This window comes from Pecten maximus, chromosome 13 (genome assembly GCF_902652985.1).
Source record: "Pecten maximus chromosome 13, xPecMax1.1, whole genome shotgun sequence".
NCBI classification, from domain to species: Eukaryota; Metazoa; Mollusca; class Bivalvia; order Pectinida; family Pectinidae; genus Pecten; species Pecten maximus.
Genome location: NC_047027.1, coordinates 35,734,970 through 35,745,263, shown reverse-complemented (window position 1 = coordinate 35,745,263; position 10,294 = coordinate 35,734,970).

Here is a 10,294-nt window from a genome sequence, read left to right as displayed (position 1 = left end):
AGGAGAAGTGTGTTAGCGATGTAGTCGTGTACACTCAAGGAAGCAATAGTTGTAAAAAAACCAATAAGACTGTTTCTAGAATTTAATATCGTCTTAATTTTAATTTTATATATTTCATGAAAGTATGTCGCTTTTAATTACGTGTATTGATCTGTCCGATCAGTGATGCCGTTTGATGGTATTCTCAACATCATTGACCATATGGTTGATTATTAAAATTTCAAGAAAACGTGTTTGCATACAAGCATCAGGGGATTAATGACATATTCCAGATGTTGGTGTTGGGCAATTTTATGCATACATTTCGCACATAAAAGTTCCGAATTTTAGGCTTATCTAATAACTTTGAATCGATAAAATAAAATAATATACGATCTATATGTTTGGAATTCGCGTTTTAAATAAACACCACTTATGCTAAACTAAAGACTTAAATGGCTTTTAACAAATTAATCAGTACGTATTATGTATGTAATAAACAAAACTATCCATAACAATATATATGTAATATCATTTTGGCGGGGCGTCAGAACGAACCAACCAAATGGCAGCCACCATAATAAACAATGAATTATTCATCTATATTATGACTTCCTGCTAAACAAATTAACGTATAGGTGAAGAAGCTCGCGAAAAACGTTGTTTGGCCGCTAAAGACTATTAAACTTACCTTTATTTACACATAAACTATAAACTTACCATAGCATACAATAATATACCACACCTTAACTTCATTTTGACCAAAATCGTAATTAGAACTAGTATTATTAAGCATTGAGGTTGATGGGTTTTTTTTATTTTCATCGGGGTATGAAAAGAATTTTTTTTGCAAACTGTATGAATCCGCAGCAGATTCATACAGTTTGCAAAAATAATTCTTTTCATACCCCGATGAAAAATTTAAAAAATCAACCTCAATGCTTATAATTAATTTCAGTTAATTGTCTTTTTCTAATTCAAAACATGTTTTATGTACAATTTTACGGGTTTTATTTGGGATTCTTTTTCTCAAATCAATACGCAACGTCAATTGTCGTATTGTGACGTCACATTTTTCGCGCCATTCTCGGAATTTCTTTCATAGAAGAATGAAAAGAATTTTTCGACCAATCACATTTGAGTATTTACCATGAAAACAAAGAAAAATTAATTATTTCCATATGAAGTTATTTCCTAATTCAAGGTTCATTGTTAATTCTGTTGCTTACATGACTCAATGAAGGAAAGTGAGACATGAAACGATGACGAGAAGGGAACGTCTTGCAAATGGTATGAAAGCTGAAAAAGAATATAAAGCTGCTTATGGAGACGTGTATATTTCATATGAGTTTGTTCTGACAAACCTGAGTAAAAAATAATCAAATAAAATATGTTTAATGCAAGGCAGATATATTGAACAAATTCAATCGAATCTAATCAGCATATGATCGTGTAAAAACCTTCAACATTGTAAAGAAATGACCTCTTTCTCTAATAATAGAACTTTGCCCACGAACCAATTTGACCAAAACCAGATGTTATTTGAAGCTACCATAGAGTGAACACTTGTAATAGATTTGAAAAACTCAAAAGGTCCCAGGGGCCTGTGTTATGGCCCAAATAATGTTGCCCACTAGAGGAGTACAGCAGGGGTAAGTTTTTCATCCAAAACTGTATCAATAGATTATTTTATGTTGTCCTATGATTTTTATTTTCTAAGGAGTATAATTTACTGCAAATTATGAATCAAATATGGAGAGAAAATATACTCAATGAATATGAAACATCAGTTTAAAGACAAAATTTTAATCATATTTTTAGCCGTGTCATATTTCTACGGAAACGATATACCCACATCTGGTTCTTGTGCACCAAAAACACTTTGTGATTAGTTGACTCATTGTGTAAATATATATTGGTAAAAATTTTGGAAAAGACTGGGACCGGTAAATTTGTCATTTATGTGTCAAATTGACAGATGGTTTATTTTTAGTAAATTCAAGTAACAATTGAATATCATTACTTTGAAGTCAAAAAACAAAAAATAAAAAATAAATAAAAACAAAAACTTTTGATATTGTAAAATGAACTTATTTTCTAAAGAGTATGATTTACTGCAAATTATGAATCCAAATAAAGAGATAAAAGCTACGAAATAAATATGTAACAAAAATTCAAAGACGTAAAATGTCGAAATTTTGAGTCATATTTTAGCTGTTTCAGATTTCTTAGGAAGTGATAAACTCATTTCCGGTTTTTGTGCATCAAAAATATTTTGAAACGTTTTGGCGCATTCTGTTTGCTTAATTTATTGAAAATTTCAAAAAGTTCATGACCAGTAAATTTGTCATTTAAAACATGCAAGGAGTTAGTACATTTGTCGAAATCGACATTATCAAATACAATGTTATTGATATGGCTGTTTTGGAATTTATCTTCAGTTTCTCGTTTTTCAAATAATGATATAAATATTTTGAAACTTTTTACATGATATTATGTATGAAACCATATTTTAACACAAAGTAAGTGCCATAAAAGGCCTACTCCAGCTGTTTGAATATAGGGATTTAATCAAACATGAAAAGTATGTATGGCCATTAATCTTGCAATTGATGAATGCCAGTCGAGTGAAATCATTAATTCTGATTTGTATGAACCAAATTTATTTTTTCTGACGTTTTGCATTCTCATTCTTTGCTGGCATTTTTTGAATGACATCCTCAGTTATTATATTCCCAATAACGAGATATTTCTAACAGTTAGCAGATCTCATATCAACACTTAAGCAAACTCAGATCAAAGACAAACCAGCTACAAATCTATAATAACCTTTCAATAATGACAGTTAGGTAGAGTAGAGTTGACATCTACAGTGATGGAGGACTTGCATTTTCCGGAAATTTCGAAAATAAAATTCAAGACACGGATATTCAAGAAAAGTTACTCACCTTAATAGTCGGATAATACACAACACAAGGAGAAGTGTGTTAGCGATGTAGTCGTGTACACTCAAGGAAGCAATAGTTGTAAAAAAACCAATAAGACTGTTTCTAGAATTTAATATCGTCTTAATTTTAATTTTATATATTTCATGAAAGTATGTCGCTTTTAATTACGTGTATTGATCTGTCCGATCAGTGATGCCGTTTGATGGTATTCTCAACATCATTGACCATATGGTTGATTATTAAAATTTCAAGAAAACGTGTTTGCATACAAGCATCAGGGGATTAATGACATATTCCAGATGTTGGGCAATTTTATGCATACATTTCGCACATAAAAGTTCCGAATTTTAGGCTTATCTAATAACTTTGAATCGATAAAATAAAATAATATACGATCTATATGTTTGGAATTCGCGTTTTAAATAAACACCACTTATGCTAAACTAAAGACTTAAATGGCTTTTAACAAATTAATCAGTACGTATTATGTATGTAATAAACAAAACTATCCATAACAATATATATGTAATATCATTTTGGCGGGGCGTCAGAACGAACCAACCAAATGGCAGCCACCATAATAAACAATGAATTATTCATCTATATTATGACTTCCTGCTAAACAAATTAACGTATAGGTGAAGAAGCTCGCGAAAAACGTTGTTTGGCCGCTAAAGACTATTAAACTTACCTTTATTTACACATAAACTATAAACTTACCATAGCATACAATAATATACCACACCTTAACTTCATTTTGACCAAAATCGTAATTAGAACTAGTATTATTAAGCATTGAGGTTGATGGGGTTTTTTTTATTTTCATCGGGGTATGAAAAGAATTTTTTTTGCAAACTGTATGAATCCGCAGCAGATTCATACAGTTTGCAAAAATAATTCTTTTCATACCCCGATGAAAATTTAAAAAATCAACCTCAATGCTTATAATTAATTTCAGTTAATTGTCTTTTTCTAATTCAAAACATGTTTTATGTACAATTTTACGGGTTTTATTTGGGATTCTTTTTCTCAAATCAATACGCAACGTCAATTGTCGTATTGTGACGTCACATTTTTCGCGCCATTCTCGGAATTTCTTTCATAGAAGAATGAAAAGAATTTTTCGACCAATCACATTTGAGTATTTACCATGAAAACAAAGAAAAATTAATTATTTCCATATGAAGTTATTTCCTAATTCAAGGTTCATTGTTAATTCTGTTGCTTACATGACTCAATGAAGGAAAGTGAGACATGAAACGATGACGAGAAGGGAACGTCTTGCAAATGGTATGAAAGCTGAAAAAGAATATAAAGCTGCTTATGGAGACGTGTATATTTCATATGAGTTTGTTCTGACAAACCTGAGTAAAAAAAATCAAATAAAATATGTTTAATGCAAGGCAGATATATTGAACAAATTCAATCGAATCTAATCAGCATATGATCGTGTAAAAACCTTCAACATTGTAAAGAAATGACCTCTTTCTCTAATAATAGAACTTTGCCCACGAACCAATTTGACCAAAACCAGATGTTATTTGAAGCTACCATAGAGTGAACACTTGTAATAGATTTGAAAAACTCAAAAGGTCCCAGGGGCCTGTGTTATGGCCCAAATAATGTTGCCCACTAGAGGAGTACAGCAGGGGTAAGTTTTTCATCCAAAACTGTATCAATAGATTATTTTATGTTGTCCTATGATTTTTATTTTCTAAGGAGTATAATTTACTGCAAATTATGAATCAAATATGGAGAGAAAATATACTCAATGAATATGAAACATCAGTTTAAAGACAAAATTTTAATCATATTTTTAGCCGTGTCAGATTTCTACGGAAACGATATACCCACATCCGGTTCTTGTGCACCAAAAACACTTTGTGATTAGTTGACTCATTGTGTAAATATATATTGGTAAAAATTTTGGAAAAATCTGGGACCGGTAAATTTGTCATTTATGTGTCAAATTGACAGATGGTTTATTTTTAGTAAATTCAAGTAACAATTGAATATCATTACTTTGAAGTCAAAAAACAAAAAATAAAAAATAAATAAAAACAAAAACTTTTGATATTGTAAAATGAACTTATTTTCTAAAGAGTATGATTTACTGCAAATTATGAATCCAAATAAAGAGATAAAAGCTACGAAATAAATATGTAACAAAAATTCAAAGACGTAAAATGTCGAAATTTTGAGTCATATTTTAGCTGTTTCAGATTTCTTAGGAAGTGATAAACTCATTTCCGGTTTTTGTGCATCAAAAATATTTTGAAACGTTTTGGCGCATTCTGTTTGCTTAATTTATTGAAAATTTCAAAAAGTTCATGACCAGAAAATTTGTCATTTAAAACAATATATGCAAGGAGTTAGTACATTTGTATCTCGAAATCGACATTATCAAATGTTATTGATATGGCTGTTTTGGAATTTATCTTCAGTTTCTCGTTTTTCAAATGATGATATCAATATTTTGAAACTTTTTACATGATATTATGTATGAAACCATATTTTAACACAAAGTAAGTGCCCTAAAAGGCCTGCTCCAGCTGTTTGAATATAGGGATTTAATCAAACATGAAAAGTATGTATGGCCATTAATCTTGCAATTGATGAATGCCAGTCGAGTGATATCATTAATTCTGGTTTGTATGAACCAAATTTATTTTTTTCTGACGTTTTGCATTCTCATTCTTTGCTGGCATTTTTGCAATGACATCCTCAGTTGTTATAATAACGAGATATTTCTAACAGTTAGAAGATCTCATATCAACACTTAAGCAAACTCAGATCAAAGACAAACCAGATACAAATATATAATAACCTTTTAATAATGACAGTTAGGTAGAGTAGAGTTTACATCTACAGTGATGGAGGACTTGCATTTTCCGGAAATTTCCTGGAAATCAAACAGGAAGGTGAAAGTTTTGAGGAAATTCTAAAAAAAAAAATTTTTAAAATGTCACATGGTCGGAGATACTGGCTTACAAGATTTTGCTTGGACATAGTGATGGCCTACTTCTGACACCACGTTTTTGTTTTGACAAGACTTCCTCTTATATCAATTGGCAAAGGCTTGTATGAGACGCGATATATTACCATCATTTATTACAAATGGAGTGTAAGAAACAAAAGAGAGAGAAAAATATGATAATAATTGAAATCAATAAACTGCGTCTTACAGCCGTTTCGTCCTTCTTTGACACATCAGTGATTCTAACGTCCTCACTTGTCGATACCGGGAATAAAACTGCATCATTTAGCAGATTCGTCCTTCGTTCTCCTACGACTCGTAAGTAAAACTAAAGGCCGAAAGTGTCGATACCTAGAATGAGTCATACAGCTGTTTCGTCCTCCTACGACTCGAAAGTAAAGCTAAAGGCCGAAAGTGTCGATACCTAGAATGAGTCATACAGCTGTTTCGTCCTCCTACGACTCGAAAGTAAAGCTAAAGGCCGAAAGTGTCGATACCTAGAATTAAACTGCGGGAGAGGTGCAAAGGTCTCATTATTAAATAAATTTCATAATTTCCAATAACGAATTTTATAAGAACATTGAGCACATCTGTGTAATTTGAAATTCTGAATCGTGCCACATTTCTAGATAATTATAATTTTAATTATTATGCCACTATTCACAGAATTGAATATGTCTACAGTTGTTTGAAGTTGCTTTCGCTTATTTCAAATACATATTTCAAAACTTAAATAAAAAATTAAATTCATTAGAATTTATAATTCATTAAAAGTAATCACACATCAGTGAGTTTTTTCTGTATTTTTAGACAAAGGTCTAACAACATATGAAATAACATATTCAAATTATTACTTTTTACGTAGCTGGTTTCCATGACTATAACTTTAAGAAGCCGACAGCTGACCGCAAAACTGCGGATAGATGTTTAATGCTAAATAAAATGCAAGAACGGTCAGTTGTAATATCTTAACTGTTAAGATCGCTGTTTGAATGTATTTTCAAGCGTAATAAAGATAATTAAAAAAAAATTAAGAATAAAGAATGAAGAAAATACAAAATGTATTATCAAACTATGAACATTTGACGATTTAGTCGCGTGTATCTTAAACATATTTCATTATTTATAAGAAGAAATTCAGTCAAGTAATAACAGTTATTATATAATGAATATCAGTCAATGACCTGGCAAATTAAAACAAAGATGTCACACATTCCAAACAGTTAAGTTTTTTCAAGTATGCGTTCACGTCGTTGTAACGAGAAAACTGACCAGGCTGACTCTTATCATATGTATATACCAATATATTTCTAATTTTGATTTTAATATAGGGTAGACATATTAAGATTGTACAAAACGATACGATAGTGACGTGACTCTGTGATCTATACTCTTGATGTTGAATTTTCTTACACCGTGAAAAAGTACAGGTACCAAATATAAGAATTTGTTATGCTGTCACCTGTGTAAAAAAAAAAAACTTGCAACATGAAAAGAAATAGCGCGGAATTTAATTACCTCCCCTTACTCAGATCTTCATGGACGTACGTACGAGAGAGAGAGAGAGGACATTCAAATAATTCAGCTTTTATAAAACGAGGGTGTTTATCTGACGATTACCTTTTATGCTTCTTGACAGCAATATTTTAAAATTTTAAATATATGATATATTTTTAAATAGTATGACTTCCCTCAAATTGACGTAAATGTGAAAAGCGTTCGAAAAAACACATTAATCTTTGTTTAATATAATTGATGAATGTTCCTGAATATGTTTTGTTTGCTCAAAATCATTTTCATTAACATTGTTTTGAAATGTTTGCTATTAAATCATAGGTATGCTGAGTATTAACAGGTCGAGAGATGAAAATAATTGCTTCTTTTTTTGTCACACTATACATAAGTACAGGTTCACTTGACTCAGAAGTCAGAGTTCGCGGGGAATATGGACAAAGAAGGTCTGTACAAATTATATAATTATTCGCGCGATTTATGTAACTAACTGTCCTCTATATCACAATATTTTCTATACTTTAGGAGTATCATTGCTAACGACATGTATTTTTGTACCATTTAAATACACCCTTTGTTAAAGCAAAACGAGTATAAAAAGTTTCTGCCGTAGTACCGCAACGATTCTTCTTGCCAACCGGGAGGAATTAAAGGATTAAAATGAAAACATCAACTTTAGTAGTTGCAATGTGATCCATTGTTATCCTAAAAACTTCTATGTACGGTGTTTTAGCGACAATTATTGTTTTATTTTTTATTATTATTATTTTTACTTTTTGTTATCTTCGTCTTGAATGAAACTGAATTGCCCATTACTTTGTTTCCACATAAAAATGTAAGTCTACTTTGCAGGTTCTTACCCTCTATCAACTTGTTCACCATATACATTGTACCTCTATGCTCCCGTCTAGAAAACTGATCTTAAAAAACGCCGAAGACTGTAGGAAACAGTATAAAAGGTTAAGGTGTCAGTTTATTGCTGTATTAAATAAAATTTAACACTGTCATTATTGAAATTATACGAAAATTGACGGATTGAGGAAATCAACATAATCGGGCTGTCTAAAGGCTGAAATTGCGTACTCTGTATATATTTTGTTTAATCTTAATACAAATCTTGGAGTTTTAAGGCACACTTGATGCCGACTTGGTTGATGATTATTTTTTAATCTCTGTTGAGATACACATTTGAATCCTTTGTTCTACAGCTGTGTACGATTTTTACATATTCGTTGAAGGCAACATTTTCTGCTTCATCAGTTTTGTATTTGTCTGGTCTTTGATTTGTATCTACATTTTGTAAACCAGGGAGCGTAATATGAATCAGGATGGGGTAGCTTGTTGGTACCTTGACATGATTCCTACACTTTGAAAATATTGCTGACGTCATTTGACGCTGTTATTTATTAACCTGTCAATATGCCGTCGAATAAGTCATCAAACCAAGCCTCACCAATAATATATGAAGAGATATTATTTTCTTGAACGAACAATTTTTGAGATGATGTTTTCTGAGCAGCATTTATTTACGTCTGGTGTACATATCTAGGGTAGGTAGAGATAGGAAATGTTATCATTCGATATAAACCCGTGAAACAACCACCTACGCATATGGGTTAATGTTGCATTTATAATTAAACAGAACAAAAATCGTTATGTTTTTATATACATTCATTATTTGATAATTTCTTCGTCAGTTCTGTTTGTTTTCTCGGCCGGATTTTAATGAAAGTGTCCGTATCCGGATGGTTTCGTCGGTTGTCGTGTTCTCGTGTGGTCACCTGACCGACACGAAGAACTACATTAACACTTGGTCGGTAAAAATGGCCAGAGCACCCGATTAACGTATTTTGTTGTACAAATAAACGTGATACACTTGTTCATTGTACTTAGGAACCCAGGAAAAGTGCTGTACATTTTCCGATTTATTCACTTACGGTTATATACAAATGCGTTGTTAATTAGTATTAATTGACGAAGAGCCAATTAATTGACCACTTTTTTAAAAAAATTTGACGATGTTTGTCATTTTCTTAAGAATGTACAGCACTTTTCGTTGTTCTCGCACAAATACCTTCACGATCTTACCTGTTCATATGTATTAATGTTGGGTAGCCGGGTACTTTAGGACGATTAATAAAGCAATTGTTATTGTTCATGTTTCAATATTGGAACTCTTTAGTGTTTTAAGTATTGAAAACGGCATACAGAAACGAACAAACATTGATAGAGGAATGCAATGGATCGTTATTAATTCAATTAATTATTACAGATGTTTTCCAAAGACATACGGTGTATAGTTTGTAGATTCAACACTGTGGTAAAACCAACGTCATCGTTGTCGCCATGACAGCCGATCCAAGCTGCCATCACGCATGCACTGACAAAGTGAAAGTTGAAGTCTCATGCGCAACATCCCGTTTTTTTTCGTAAAACTACATTCACACCTCCTATTGATTGAGGTTGTTTTACCATACCTGATCAATTGAAATGCAAGAAAACTAACTAAAACACTAAAAAAAACACAGGATGAAGCCTTTCTGTCAGGCAGTGCAGACACAACACGGGATTTGTAAACAATGTGACGTCATCGAAATGTACAGGTTGCAACAATGTACAACAATACATATTTTACATGAATACACAAATCAGCAACAGTACGCAACATTAACCCACATGCGTATGTACATTTTAGCTTTGATGTGTATGAATAGAATTAAGCTGTAAATCATCAGTGTGATTATATTCCAAAACTTAAATCAAAAATTAAATTCATTAGAATTTAGAATTCATTAAAAGTAATCACACATCAGTGAGTTTTTGCTGTATTTTTAGACAAAGGTCTTACAACATATGAAATAACATATTCAAATTATTA